Source organism: Protopterus annectens, chromosome 4.part1 (assembly GCF_019279795.1).
Source record: "Protopterus annectens isolate FY-2018-M chromosome 4.part1, PAN1.0, whole genome shotgun sequence".
In the NCBI taxonomy this organism is placed as follows: Eukaryota; Metazoa; Chordata; order Ceratodontiformes; family Protopteridae; genus Protopterus; species Protopterus annectens.
Genome location: NC_056734.1, coordinates 761,696,927 through 761,713,223, shown reverse-complemented (window position 1 = coordinate 761,713,223; position 16,297 = coordinate 761,696,927). Strand labels below are relative to the sequence as shown.

Sequence of the window (16,297 nt, the reverse complement as noted above, 5' to 3'; positions counted from 1 at the left end):
CTTGAGAGGTCCTCATGGAATGATATTCTGGAGAACTGTGGAGCCAAAAGCAGTCCTATTTCCTGGATATGATGTCCAACTTGTAATGAGCAATAAAGGTACGAGAAATGGGCCAAGTGGCCGCAGCACAAATATCATCAATTGAAGCTCTGGTCCAAAAGGAAGACGATGCTGCCAAGGATCTAGCTGAATTAACTTTTGGAGATTTAGGCAAGGATAATTCTCTTAGAGGATATACAAAGGAAATGCAATCTGTTAACCATTTAGCTAAGATAACTTTAGACACTGGTTTTCCCAATTTGTTTTTAGTAAAAGAAACAAACAGTTGATCAGTTTTTCAAAATCCTTTTGTTCTATGTAGGTAAAATTAAGTTGTCTACATACATCTAAAAGATGCAGCATGTATTCTCCATTATTGTCAAATTTTGGGACAAAGACTGGTAAATTGATTACTTGATTCATGTTTGATTCAAAAACAACTTTCTAACTTCTGGCAGGATGGAAGAGTTTGTATGTAAGGTCACTCTGTCCTTGTGAAAAAAAAAAACAAAAACAAATAAGGCAGTCTTGAAAAAAGTGATTGGGGTTCATAAACTTGCCTTGTCGTCATTACGGCAACAAGAAAAATTGTTTCCCAAGAGAGAAATTTTAGGTCTGACTTAACTGAAGGGTCAAAGGGAGACTGGACTAAAATTTATAATAAAACAGTAAGATCCCCAGGGTGGAGTAGGTTTCTCTTACAGGAGGTCCAAGTAAAACAGTAGCCTCACAAATTTTAGAAGAAGCTAGTGGGAAGGCATTATGTCCTATGTGGTAATTAGAGATGGCTACCAGCTGCACTTTTACAGTGGGAAACTAGCACCACCCTGAAAAACTGAAGCCACAAAAGCTAATACAGCAGGAACTGAAGCTGTAGAGGGATCCAGCTTTCTTTGTTCCACCCAATAAGAAAATCTCTTCCATTTACTCTTGTAAATCTTTCTGGTAGAAGGTTTTGAGCTGATGATAAAATCTACTGAACTGGAGAGGAAAGCCTGGACTGTCTAGACATCCTTGGAATTGGAGAACCCATGCAGTTAACTTGAGGTCTCGAATGCCTGGATGAATCATTCCCAATGGGTGAAATAGTAGAGCTGGTCTGGGTTCTGGTGTCCAAGGCTGACACAGAAGATGAGACCACAGTATTGGGAACCACACCTGCAGAGGCCAGAAGGAGGCAATGAGGATTACCTTGCTCTTCAACCACTGTGCTTTCTGGAGAAACTTGGGTATTAAGGCTAGGTGAGAATAAGCATACAGGAGACCGGAGGGTGAAAGGTGGATCAGAGCATCTCTCTGACTCACCCTGAGGGGGAATTGGGGCAAAGAACCTGATGCACTTGTTGAAGGGAGAGGCAAAGAGTTTGCAGCATTGTTTGACCCAGTGATGAAACATTTTTTCCATCACTACAGGATTGAAAGACCACTTGTGCAGCATCACAATGGCTCTGCTGAGCTTGTTGGCTAAGACACTGGACTTCCCTGGAATGTGCATTGCTATAAGAAAGCAATTGGAGGAAATCGCCCATTGCCAAACTCTCATTGCTTCTCAGTAAAGGGGATAAGATCTGCCCCCCCCCCCAGTTTGTTTATGTACCAAATCACTGACATATATGTCTGGACAGCAATCATACCTAGAGGGAGAGAGTTCTGAAAAGCTTGCAGTGTAAATAGGATTGCTCTCATCTCGAAGACACTGATATGTCAATCGGTCTTTTCTGGGGATCATGTACCCTGAACAGTCCATCCCAAGAAATGCCCCCCTCCCCACCCCAATAGGGAAGCATCCATGGTCAGTGTGGCCTTCAGGGGAGGAAAAATAAATGGACATCCCTGACAAAACTCATTGGACTGGATCCACCAAAGTAGGGGTTCCTTGCAAGCTCGTGAAATCTTTATAGGACATGTCAAAGGATGGCAAAGCATTGACCATTGTAGCAACAGTGTCCATTGGAGAATTCTCATGTGGAAGTGAGCTGTAGGTAATACGGTGATTGTCACAGCCATCAAACCTAAGGCTTGAAGGATCAGTCTCACAGGAGGAGAGGGATAGTTTAGAATCTTTATGACGTGCAATCTTAGGGAATGAATTCTGCTCTGGAGTAAGAATGCGAGCTGTCTGACTTGGTTCAGATGAGCTCCTACAAACTCCAAGACTTGAACTGGTTGAAGCTGGGACTTGGAAAGGTTTACTGTGATCCCTAGGAATGGACACAACTGGAGTAAGTAATCCCTGGCCTTTTGTAGAAGATGCTTGGGTGGTGTGGAAAGGAGCCAGTCATCTAGATAAGGAAACACCCTGAATCCGTGCAGTCTGAGATGAGCTGCCACCACTGCCATACATTTGAACACCCGGGGGGATGTGGTGAGACCAAAGGACAGGACTCTGAACTGGTAATGACTGGCTCCCAGCCAAAAGCACAGGTATCTTTGAGAGCTCCTGTTTATTTTTATATGATAGTACACATCTTGAATATCTACAAAGTGCATCATGTCGTCGCCCTCTGGGAGAGGTAGAAAGAACTGAACCATGACCATCTGGAACTTGGAATTCTTCATGCATTGATTTAAATGAATGAGATCTAGAATAGGTCTCAAGTCCCCTGATCCTGATTTCTTTGGCACCAAAAGGAACCTTGAATAAATTCTGGATCCTGCTTGGTCTGGTGGGACCTTCTGGATGACTTTCCTATAGCAGCATTTGAATTTCTAAGGCTGCTAACTCCCTCTGGGTGGAACATCAGGGAGCTGCCTCTTTTGTGACAAGTTTTTTCTGGAAACGACCCTCTGCACACAAGAATCTCTTATGATGGTTATCCAGGTGTTTGGGTGCAATGAAAAGCACCCCCTGACTGCCTACAGAGAAAACCTGTTGGGCAATCTTTCAGGAGCGCTGAAGCTGCATCTCTGAGAAAGAATCTCAACACCCTTGGTTCTGAAGACTTCCTCTCCTGTGAGGATGGCATCTTCTGTTATTATTTAGCCCTCCTCCCCCCACCTCTGGGAGAAAAATCCCTGCATGAGTCATAAATAGGTCCTTGAGAGTTTTGGAACCACATCTTCTTAGCACCATGCGGATTCCTAGAGAAAGATCTTTGCAGGGTAGAGAAACAGACTCCAACAGCAGACAAGGTCCTTCCATCTTGCTCACAGTGGGAAAGTCTGTCTAACTGTGGGCCCAAACAGGGAAGATCCATCAAAAGGAGCATTGATGAAAGAGGATTGAAAGGGCTCCGCAAAATCACACAATTTTATCCAGGCATGTCTCCTGATGGCTATGCCTGAACCAACAGCATATGAGAACTCTTCAGCAACATGAGATATTAACCTCGTGGAAGCACTGGATATAGATTGTAGGGTGGCTGGTTGGGAAGAGTAAGTTTTCTCTTACCCAGCTATCATGGACCATGGGGTACACTTAGAGAGTTCCTTGATCAAGTCACTCTTTAATCTAGTAAAATTTACCAGACAGTTAAGCGACCACAAGATAAAGGTCACAAAATCATAAACACACTTTCCAAATCTGTCCAACACCCTAGACTCTCTATTAGGAGGGTAGACAGAGGAATTCTGTTCAGCTAGTTCCTTTTAGGTGGATGTCTCCACAACCATAGCATCTACATGGATTCCCTTACTCCAAAATTGCCTGTCTTTTGGGGCTCCTACAATACTATCTGGTTGGTGGGAGATAGGCTCCATGGTGTCCTGTTCCTTCAACACCCAAAGGGAAGACAAGGTTTACAAAGGTCATCCAGCAGGGGGGCAAAGATGTACACAGGCCAGAACTGAAGGCTTCCAGGAACACCGTTTCCTCTTGGGAAAGGCTTTGGGAGGCCTAACCACTTTTTTGGTGCAGGACCTCTAAAAAGTATGTGAAGGAGACATCCTCATGTGGGGACCTAGAGGACTCTTCCCCTTCATCAAAATCAGTGTCCTCGGTCAAAGATTCCTAAGGGGAATCTAAGTGCTTCCTCTTGCATGTTCTCTTCTGGTGGACCTCTTCAGTGGGATGTTCTGGACAGGTGTCACAAGAGACAGAGAAGTTCCTGAACAGGAATTATCTGCAAGTTCTTACCGGCTGGCTGTCCTGGTAGAGAAGGCTTATGAGACTTACAATTCAAATCTGTTGGAGGAATGGGTATAGGATCTACCTAAGGAAAGTACAGTTGTGTATACTTACCATAAATGTAAATGTTCAAGTGCATTCACTGTTGCAGTCATCACATTTGGGTAATCTGCTTGCAGTAGCCCTCAGTCGGCCTGATTATCAAAGTCTTGGGTCTTGCGTCGGTTGCGGTCTCATCTTCTGTGACGTCAGGTAGTCAGGGGTATAAAGCATGCAGCTGATGCCATTAATCAGTTTTTCTTGCCCCAGATGTCAGGTGCCCCCCTTAATGGGAAGCACATATAAATATACAAGGATATATTTCCAACAAAAAAGCAAATACACCAAAAAATATAGTAGTGGAGAATAGAGGTATAGCCAAAAGAAGTCAGGGGGCTGGAGGGAGGGTAACCAGGACTGCAACAGTGAATACACTCGAACATCTACATTTATGGTAAGTGTACACAACTGTACTATGTTCTTCGTGTTTCACTGTTGCAGCCATTACATTTGGGTAGATTCCCAAAGCTATGGATGGGAGGAGGACTTTAGATAGCATTAGGACCAGCTATAAGGCCCTGCAAGACTGCAGTGGCAAAGCCAGCTCTGGATTTAGAGAAAATTGGCAAATGGTAATGGTTGGTAGATGCAGCCCTGGTTGAATGGGGTCTAATCCCCTGTGGGATAGATTTTCCATGGTGCTTATAGCAGAAATGCATGCAATGGCCTATCCACTTAGAAATGGTTTGCTTTGAAATAGCCTTCCCCTCTGCCCCTGCAGCAAATGCCACCAGCAGTTGTTCAGATTTCCTTTGAGGTTTAGTCCTGTGCAAGTAAAATCTAAGTTGTCTGCGCACATCTAAGGAGTGCAGTATCTATTCCCCTTTGTTCTGTGGATTAGAAAACAAGGTTGGCAAATGAATGGACTGATTAAGAGCCACACTGGATACCACCTTGGGCATGAAAGAGGGATTGGTCATGAGGGGCACCCTGTCCGCATGAAAGATGATGAAAGGCTCCACTGCCATAAGGGCCTGTAATTCAGACACCCTTCTTGCTGAAGTGATTGCTAAAAGGAAAGCTGTTTTCTAAGAAAGGAATTTTAACTCTGCAGTTGCAGCTGGCTCAAAAGGAGGAAGAGTGAGTTTTTCCAATACAAACTTATGGTCCCAGGCTGGAGTTGGGGTTCTCCTGGGTGGTCTTAAGTTTTTGGCCCCTCTGAGGAACTGCTTGAGCAGTGGGTTAGAAAAGAGGGGTGGTTCTGTGTTGTAATGAGCTGAAATGGCTGAGGCACGAATTTTGATGGAGGAAAAGGAAAGGCCCTTGTGAAGGATCTCAGGTAAATTGGGCGCTGCAGTGACCATCCCTTGAGTTTGGTTCCAGGCACAGAATCTTTTCCATTTTCAGCATAAGATTTTCTAGTACTAGGCCTCCTTGCCTCCAAAATGACATTCAACACCTGTTTACTGAGGGATGGCAATGGAGAGATTAGGTAATTAGCCAAGCTGCCAGGTTCAGGGTTTGAAGCTGAGGGTGCAGAATCTGGCTCTCCTGCTGAGACAGCAGGGTGGGGGTCTGAGGTAAGTGCTATGGGGCCAGCTGTGACACACTGCGCAAGAGGGGGTACCAGTGTTGGCATAGCCAGTCTGGTGCAATCAGTATCATCCTTGGATTGTCCTGTTTGTTCTTTAGTAGTACTTTTTGGAGAGGACAGGGAGAGGAGGAAAGGCATAAACTGATAGATTTTTCCAGCTGAAGGACAGAGCATCCACTTTCCAAGCTTGTTTGTGGGGAGTCCTTGTGCAGAATTTGTCCAATTGGTAGTTCTGGGGGGAGGCAAACAGGTCTATATCTGGGGTCCCCCATTTGTTGATCAACATGTTGAAAATCTTTGGTTCCAGTTTCCACTCGTGTGGGTCCATGAGATTTCTGCTTAGTTCATCTGCCAGTGTATTTAGTTTCCTGGCAGGAATTGAGCCTGTAGATGCACTTGGTAGCTCAAGGCTGTGTTCCACAGAGCCATGGCTAGTCTGCAGAGGGAGTAGGAATGGGTACCCCCCTGATTGTTTATGTACCACATAACAGTGGTGTTTGTCTGTCTTTACCTTTAATTGCCCTGGAAGAATGTGGTCCTTGAAGGCTGTCAGAGCATTCTGTACAGCTAACATTTCTTTTTGATTGATATGCAGGTGCATTTGACTTGGGTTCCATTTGCCCTGAATGCACTTCCCTGCCAGGTGAGCCCCCCATGCATAGTCTGATGCGTCTGTTGTTAGGGTCTGTGCAGTAGGGGGTAGAGTGAATGGTAGTTCCTTGTTTTGGTGGCAGGCCTCTGCCCACCAAAGGAATTCTAAGCGAAGGCAAGGTATGATAGGAATCATTGCTTCTAGATCCTGAGAATGTTGACACCATAGGCTTTTTAGATGCCATTGTAGTTTCCTCACATGCAGTCTTGCATATGGAATTAGTAGAATGCACGAGGCCATGAACCCAAAGGCTTGCAGTATTTGCCTTGCAGATAGCAGGGTTTTTGTGGCCACTAATTTGAAGTAAGTTGTCAAATGAATTTGTTTCTCTGGCGTGAGGAAAGCCATCTGGGAAGTTGTGTTCAAGCTTGCTCCCAGGAATATAATTTGTTGACAGGGTACCAGATGTGATTTCTTTTAGTTTAGTTTATGGTGTACCCCAGACAAGTTAGCACCTTTTGTACAAATGCCAGATGATTCAAAAGTATGTCCTGACTTTCTGCCTGAATTAGACAATCGTCCAGGTATTGGTATATTTGAATATTTCTTTGCCTGCAAAAAGCAATGACTGGAGCTAGGCACTTTGTGAATTCCCTGGGCGCAGTAGATAAGCCAAAGGGCAGTGCAGAGAACTGATAGTGCATGCAGCCTGCTTTGAAGCGTAGGTATCTTCTGCAAGATTCCCTGATTGGGATGTGCAGGTAGGCTTCCTTTAAATTCAGTGTTGCCAACCAGGCATCTTTGCCTATCATGGGAAGCAACTGGTGAAGAGTTAGCATCTTGAATTTTGGAATCACCAAAAAGGTGTTTAGGATAGACAGGTCCAGTACAGGATGCCATGAGTTGTCTTTTATGGGTACCAGGAAAAGTCTTGGGTAGAAACCTTGTCCCTTTTCCTCTTCTGGTACAGTCTGAATAGCCTTTAATCTTAAGAGAGAGAGTACCTGCTTTTGAGCCTCTGCGCACTGATGTGGGGGTAGATCTGGCCAACCGTTTAGGGTTGGTAATGTGTGGAAGTGAAATCTGTATCCTTGGGAAACTATGTTTAAAACTCATTTGTCCTGGGTAATGAGTTCACAGTTTTTTGCTTGCAGAGCAATCTTTCCCCCTAAAGGAGCAGTCAGTTGAGAAGTGCTTGGAAGTTTTAAAGTTAAGTCATTGAGACACCTTACCATAGGGGGGAGTCTTACAACTCCCTGATTTGGAAGTGGGAGCCCCCCACTGCTTAGTCCTGTGCGTACCCTGGGACTGAAGCCTGGGTGTTCTGCTGGTTCTGGGTTGAACTGAGAAGGCCTGGAAGAGGCAGGAAAGGGACAACGCCTACTAAATCTAGGAAGCTGCACTTGTAAAAAAATCTTTAACAGTTTTTATGGATTTAGCTTTTTCCTCCATCTTTTTAAGAACAACTTCTGCTTTGTTGCCACACAGGGGGTCCTGATTTAAGGGAGCATCCAGCAATTTAGTTTTAACATGATCTGGCAAAGATTGCTCCTTAAGCCAAGCATGCCTTCTAAGTACAGACCTGGTGACAGCAGCCCTGCAAGATGCCTCCAGTGAATCAAAACCACACTGCAAAGTATGTTTTCAAACCTGTTCAGCAGAATGCATTAAATCCTGTAAATACTTATTTTCAGCACAATCAGGAATCAACATCATTTTCTGTTTAAGCAATCCAATAATATGCTGCTGATACTTTAACATATGAAACTAGCAATTTAAGGCCCTAATGGCCAAGGATGCAGAGGTGTATACCTTCTTACCCCATCTATCCAGGGCCCTGAAATCTCTATCAGAGGGAGTAGGATTTCTGCCAGTAGTAGCCTTAATGCCCTTGGGTCCCTGTGAAATGGTCTTAGGATCCGCAGTAGGATTTTTAAAAAGGAACTTGTGAGTATCAGGAACCCTGTAATATCTATCAGGTTTTCTGGGAGCAGGCGGTAGAGAGTCAGGGGCCAAGCTAGATTCCGAAAAGGCATTGTCAACAATGTCCAGCACAGAAGGGATAGGTAAAGGCCTGTGTTGGGGCAGGAGTAAGAAATCTCTAAGCCTCTTTTTAGAATCAGAGTAATCCTGGCTTTTCCAGTGAAAATGCTCCCTAAGAGTATGCAAGGTTTCACCAAAAGAAAAATCCTCTGGGGGAGAAGCAGAGGGAATAGAATCCTCTGCATCAGAATCTTCATAGGTAGATAAGGGTAAATCCTGGTTATCAGAGATGACAGAAATTTCAGAATCCTGGTCAGAAGTATCATAAGCAAATTCAGTCCTAGTTCTCTTAGAGGGGGAAGGTTAGCTTCCCCTGATTAAAGTAATAAGGTCTTCAGCCATTCTTATCATTTGTTTTTTAGGCATAGAGGCCTGACCATGCAGTCTAGGCATCAGTTTCCCAGCATGGTTCGTGTTTTAGGCCTAGAAGAAGATGATGGCGTCCATTTAATATGCAAGTCAGTAGGCCTGAATATACCCTCGGAAGCCGGTGCCTGCACAGTGGCTCCGGACCCATCCAAGGTAGAGACATCCGCAGGTTCCACAGTTGAAGCATCTCGCTGCATACCGGACTCTGAATGGGTCTCAGTAGAGGCCTGCGAATCTGAAGTAGGGGGTATCAGGGGCTGCGAAAGCACCTCACCGAGTACCGGCGAACTGGCGACTAGCTTAGGAGAAGTGTCGTCGGCAGCTTTGGACCTATGCGGCCTGTCTCTGTCTTTACCATTGCATTTTTTCGGAATGTCGGTAGTCGAGTGGCTTACTGAAGACATATCTGGATAATTGAACAGAGTACCAAAATATTTAGAAGCGAAAATGTACTGACGACGAACAGTCTGTGGTTTAAATAAGGCACAAAACTGACAGCGAGGTACGTCATGGTCAGGGCCTAGGCAAGGAATAGAGTACGAATGAAAATCTTTGAGGTATTTGCTTTCCACAAGAAATACAATTATTGACTTTTACTGACATCGGTTTAGAGAAAGAAAAAGTTTCCCCAGTGGGGTACTTAGCTTTAGTTGAAGACTTCAGTTCTGAAACTCGAAAATGAAAATTTCAGGAGTTGGCCAACCGGCACTTGTGAACTGCTTCTACTTCGGGCACAGCACGGCAAGAAAGACTGGTGTAATGGCGTCGGCTGCATGCTTTATACCCCTGACTACCTGACATCACGGAAGATGAGACAGCAACCGAAGCAAGACCCAGGACTTTGATAATCGGGCCGAATGAGGGCTACTGCAAGCAGATAACCCAAATGTGATGACTGCAACAGTGAAACACGAAGAATATCTTGGGAGTCGAAGATGCACTAGGATGGTAGAAAACCCTCTCCTCCACCTCGAAGGCAGATGGACCAGAAGCAGAAACAGAAACCTACCTCACCGGAGCTGTAACTCCCAGATCTGTTGATTCTCCACCCCTCCCAGATCTCTTCACCAAGGATGGAGCTGGGCCCAAGCTGTCCAGAGCTTTGGATCCAAGGGGAAGCAACAGCTCCAAAAACCTCAGAGTCAAAGTCAACCCCTCGGATCCGGTGCTTCAGCTCTAAGACTTGTTCTGCTAGATGAGGACTGGCACCAAATGGGTCAGGAGAACCATCAGAGTTGAAGAAGAAAGTGGTATCTTCGGATCCGACACTTCACCTCTCGACACTCACGGATGGCTCTGAAACTGTGGTTTGGATTGCACGAGAAGTCAATATGGTGGGTGATGCTGGCTGAAGGCTCATGGATCCTATGGGAGATGGAGACAGCAACAACCCCATCTGGATTTGTGCTCTAAGGAATTTCTTCATCATCCTGTCCACATCTGCCTCGGAAAAACTTTGGGAGGACCTGATTGAGGAAGCAGTGGAGGGAGGTCAAGACAGTTTCCTAGGAGTCTGAGGCAAAAATGAAGACTTAAGTCTAGGAGACACCAGCTCAAGAGAAAATTGAGGACTCTGGATCCGAGGGGACTTGAATGCAAAACCTGTCAGATCCAATACTTTTTGGCTTTAGTCGGCGGCTCAAAACTTGGAGCAGGTCCCAGAGACAGCTCAGGAGAGCACTCTCTGGGCTCCATTGACCTTGGCTGTTTTAAAGGGGTTTGAGCTCCAGAAGTGGGAGCAATAGTAGAGGAAGAAGCTTGCAAAAGACCCTTCAGGACCAGCCCTTGAATTGAAACCAGTACATGTCTCACAAGGCACCTGTCAATGAGAAAGGACTAAGCAATCCATGCGCTCCCTGTGGGCATCAGAATTGGGTATTTTATGCCCACAGAAAGTAAACTTCTTAAACTCGGTAGGCTTGTCAGCCATACCAGCAACTATCAACTGTAGAGAGAGAGAACAAAACACTAACAGCTAGTGTCAGAAGGTACACTAAGTTATATTAAGGAAAGAAACAAAAGGAAGGATATATACAAACAACGGTAGAAATACCTTACAAGGTACAGGAAGAAAGGCCTAATACCAACTATGTTATGATAAAATACCTAAGCAGCAATAAAAAGCTAATCAAAAGAGTAAAGAGAGGAAGGGTTATATAGATATAGGTTAAAAAAATTTAAGAAAGGGAAAAAACAAATTCTATTTTTTTACTCGGAACACCTAAACAAAAGCACCCTAGAGCTCAAGAGCATGCAATCACGACCGAATTGTTAGAGCGGCAAATGAGATCTAAAGTAATCTGGCAAGCAAGGGGCATTATGGGTAAAGGAAGGAGCTTGAGAGTCAGATCCAAGAATCTAAAGAGATTGGTCAAGTCGGACCCAAGGATTGGATCCTAGATCCATACACTGAGGAATGAATGAAAATGACATCAGATATAAACATTATACGCACTATTTCCCTATACACAATTCTCTTAGTATGAACAGTGAAATGCATCTTCATCTAATGCAGTTAAGGCAAACACTTTCTAACTTGTGGGCTTGAGCTTTTACAGGTGACTGTCCTTTTTTCGGGTCTATATTAAATCAGCGAACGCTGATTTATTGACCCATTTAAGCGAAAGCTGAAAATCCCGAACACTCGGAACAGAGTTTTTTTTCCCAGGGAAAAAAAATCACTGGGCCATTTTTGGGACTTTGCCGTTTCCTCCACTGTGGTGTGATCTTAGAGTTGGTATATGTAAGTAGGGGGTTGGGGGGCACAGCCCTCCACTTTATTTACTGTTTTGAAGGGGGGGGGGGTTTGTTTTTTTGTGGAACAGCAATTTTTTTTACATGGGAAAAAAAAATCACTGTTCCGAGTGTTCGGGATTTTCAGCTTTCACTTAAAGAGGATCGATAAATCAACATTCGCTTTTTTAAGCGTTCGCTGATTTAACATAGACTCCCTTTTTCCATGTCATAATTGGCAAAATGTATTCATAGTCCTCCATCATTTTCAATGTCCTGAAATGTCTCACCATTAGAAAAGTGATGAGGGATACCCATTTAGATAGGTAGAGTTGCTACCATACCTCTCAACCTCAGCCCAAGAAATCTGGACAGAACCTAACATAATGGGGGGAGAGATGCCCAAAAATAGGGCTAGATTTTAAGTATTGGTCTTATAAAATTAGAAAGTAGCTAGAAAATAGGGTTTGTTAAAATGCATTTTCTAAAGGATATGAAATCTGAAAGTCAAATGTTTGTCTTTCGGCTTTTTCCTGGTAAGGGGTTGCCACAGCGGAACTCCAGTCCACTAATAATTGGTAGTAAATTTTTACGAAACGCCGAGGTGCCAGCTCGACGCCCAGCCGTCAACGAAGGCACACCCATTTACGTACGCATGTCTTTCGAACGCTACCCAACCGTGGGGAGGATATGCAGACTCCACACAAACGGCACTCCCAAGCCAAGCCTAGAATCGAATGGGAGAATCTCTTGTAACAATGCTACTGCCGTACCACCGCGACATACGAAAACGTCATTAAATACTGATTTCATTCCTCAGGTCATCCCAGTGATTTGTCAGAAAACCACAAATGTTATGAGGAACAGATCAAAATCTGGAGAGTTGAGAGGTATGGTTGCAACCACATCTTAAGACAGGCAGCAAGATGCAGTTAATACAGCAGGCATTTGGAATCTAATGTGATGCCAGCCTCCGTACTATGTTGGATCTTACACTTCTGACAGTTAACATCTCTGTTAGAAAATCTTCATGTTGAAGTCAAGGACAAAGAAACCCTTTACAGACAGTTTTTTTTAGAAGGTATCATACAAATTTGTTAGCCATTTCTATGTTCTTCAAATTCTGTTCCCTAAACTGGTCACTAATATGACAAGAAGAAAAAAGAAATGTTATTCTATCTGTACATCCTGCAGTCGGTCAGGCACAACACTGCTGATTTTCCCAGTGCTTTATAAACAGGGTAAGGTAATCAAGGATAGTAACAGTGACCGAGCGCACAAAGTAGTCGTAGAATGTCTTTTTTACAATAGAGAAAGATGTTAAACCGACTATGTAGATCAAGAATCTAGATGAAGAAAATCGCCATTGCACAGGCTGAGAACAGAGATCATACACTGAATGCTATGGCATTTGTGGTTTGGCAGGTTTCTAACTAGGTTATACAGAGCCTCCACAGACCTTTCCATGTCCTTAAACTGTGTCTGCCTAGTAACCCACAAAGATGTTTACCTTGTTATACAGTACAAATGGCCTGTTTTCTGTTGTTTCAAGATTGTATCACTTATGAAATACATATTTCAGTTTCTATCCAGTTTAACCTCTGTTCAGCCAATAATGCTACTAAGTATTGTACACAGTAATAACCTGTGGTCACCCAATAAGTATGTTAAGCATTCTGTACATTGCACTATCCTCAAACTGCAACTGCCAGATCATCATAACACTTACGGTCTTGCCCTGTAGTGAAAAAAAAATCTGAAACTGCACATAAGACAGCACTAATCATCACAATGGTGACACATCTCTGTCTTTTCCACACCTGCCTTCATTTAAGTCCATGGGTCAAACACTGCACAAACCAAAAAGAAAGGATAAAACTGAAGACCACAGATGAAGAATCCACTTAAAACACCAGTTTATTTCAACTCTAGCGCTTCGGCAACCGCCTTCACGGAGTATATCCATGGGTCAAAGCCTGATGGATGGTGGGCATGTCAGCAAGCATTTGAAATGCATTATGTCTTTCCAATACACTTTTACCACTTACAGACTCCACAACATGAAATAAAACAAAATGATCTTACAACTCCAACTGTGGTTTAAGATGCATAATAATAAAAAATCTTAAGTAATACCACTACAAACCCATATGTAATAAAAAAAAGATGGGCTTCCAGAAACCTTGGTAATAACAGTAGAGAATACTAAATCTGTCAATCTTAGTCTCAGAAACAAAGGAGACTATCCATCCCCAGCTAGGATTTACCACCCTGGATGTATATCATTAAGCAATGAAAACTGACGTGCAGACTTCCTTTTTTCTTCTTTATGCTGAAAGCTGTGTAACACATTCACTCATGTCTCTGAAGGCACAAAGAATATTCTGCTTCAAAAAGCAAATGGAGATAATTCTTAATAAATTAAAAAGTATCCTCATTCACTCACTACAATTTCTCAATACCCACAAAAGCACAGACTTCATGACAGTGACAATGAGAGCAGTCACCCCACACCGTCATATAGACTAATTATAAATACTGATTGTCATCCACCCACATCAACAAAATATCGATAGTGTACATGTGCATAGATCGTGACTGTTGATACTTAAAATGAATAAACACCTTTTTCTGCCACTAACAAACTTTCCTCATGTGTCTAATGAAGCTTCTCAACCCCCCCCCCCCCGCAAAAAAAATAAATGTTGACACTGTGACACTGCATCGGCCACTAAAATAAAAAAAAAAACACTCCCAATCATCTTTTGTTAAATAAAGAAAATGGCCCTGCGTTGTCTCATATACCCCTGCCAGTGGCACCCACCCCACCCTCATACTTACCCAGATGGGACTGTACAATTTTCTTTGCCAAAACAGAGGCAAACACACTATACTGGTGGTGAATGCAAACTAAAGAAAGCACTTAAAGAGCATTTATTTAGCATTTCTGCTTTAATAAAGTAATTTTTTTTCTTATGCATTTCATGAAAGATTCTATGCAACTATAATGGAACTTGCATTACAAATGCTGTAACAAGTGATTACAAATGTGTCTGCATCGGGGCGGCTCGTGTTATAGGACTGCAGCCCTTCCATCTTGAACAAAACCATGAAACATAAAATTAAGAAAAAAAAATTTCATAAGTCCCAGAACTCTGCACTCAGACTGCCTCGCAGATGCCCAGGAATCTGTGCAAACTCAGACTGCCTGAGTCAGCAGTCTGGATACAGGGAAGGCATTTCTGCCCCGCACATGCCCAGGAATTTGTGCGGTGACGACCGCACAGAACAGAGGAGAGTCAGCAGTCAGGATACAGGGAAGGCATTTCTGCCCCGCAGATGCCCAGGAATCTGTGCGGTGACAACCGCACAGAACAGAGGAGCTCCGGACTGCTTCATCAGAAGACAGGACCAATCAGGAGAGAGGTGAGGTGAGTTTTAAGCTCTCACAGGCTTGGGACTTGGAGTGGGCTACTGCTTCCTGGATTCGGGTCTGGACATGGAGGTAGGTGTGCGGCTTGGATTTCAACTGCTGCTTGATTCGGAGGTGTGATGTGTGTGTGGAATGCCCCTATATAATGGTGGCTAGAGCAAACTCATGGTGGTGTGTATGGAATACCTCAGGCTTGAACCCTGTACCTTGTATGCAGGTGTTAAGGGCTTGAATTCCCTACCCACCACCATTTGTAAAAAATTTGCAGATTTTTGCCTCATATTTGATCTGTTCTATTCCTCATAATATCTGTGGTTTCTAAATGTTTAAATGCTTGATATTTGATGGTGCAGTGGTAGCATTGTTGCCTCACAGCTGCAGGTTCACATGTTTGATTCTTGGCTGGGGAGCCTTCTGTGTGGGGTCTGCATCTTCTCCCTGTGTTTGTGTGGGTTTGCTTTTGTGTCCTCCCATGTTACAAAGACATGACTGCATTATTTCTTCCTGGGCCTCTGCTGAAAATTGTTTTTTTGTTCCAAGTCAGACTGTCCTGGTTAACAAATGCTAAATAAAATTGACAGGCATTTGAATTTCAGACTTCAGGTTTCTGAATGTTTATTTCCTTACATATTTGATGGTGCAGTGGTAGCATTGTTGCCTCCCAGCTATAGGTTTTCTGGTTTGATTATTGGCTGGGGTGCCTTCTGTGTGGAGTCTGCATCTCCTCACTGTGTTTGTGTGGATTTGCTCTGGTGTCCTGCCATTTTACAAAGACGTGTCTGCAGTATTTCTCCCTGGGCATCTGCTGAAAATTGTTTTTGTTCCGTCAGAAGTAAAATTGACAGGCATTTGAATTTCAGACTTCATATTCTTCAGAAAAAACATAGTAACACAAACTTTTATTCTAGCAATTTTTCTAAGTTTGTAAGATGAATATTTGAAATTTGTCCCTATTTTTGGGACTGTATTCCCCCATTATTGGCTTCGTCCAGGTTTTTTGTGCTAAGGTTGACAGCTATGGCAAGAACTGAATTCACTGAATATGTTTGAAGGCTGTATTCCCTCATTACAGGGTTTGTCCAGGTGTTTTTTGCTAGGAGGTTGACAGCTATGGTGAGAAGTGAATTCACTAAATGATAGCCATTTAAGTTTCAGTCTTCCTCTCTTTCACAAAGCAGCTGATTTGGCGTAGTGGTATGTTGCTCTGACTGTTTTGTACAGGGACCTTGGCAGTAAAATGTATGGTGGTAACACAGCATTTTTCTTTCACAAAGCAGCTGATTTGGTGTAGTAGTATGTTGCTCTGACTGTTTTGCACAGGGACATTGGCAGTAAAATGTATGGTGGTAACACAGCATTTTATTCTAGAAAATTTCCAAGATTATACAA

General features: G+C 43.5%; 1 protein-coding gene across 6 annotated transcripts in view; it reads right to left on the bottom strand.

Moving 5' to 3' along the window:
* Positions 1-16,297, bottom strand: part of PLCH1 (phospholipase C eta 1) — a 3,453,772-nt gene that overhangs the window by 1,216,555 nt on the left and 2,220,920 nt on the right. The gene's annotated exons all lie outside the window — the stretch shown is intronic.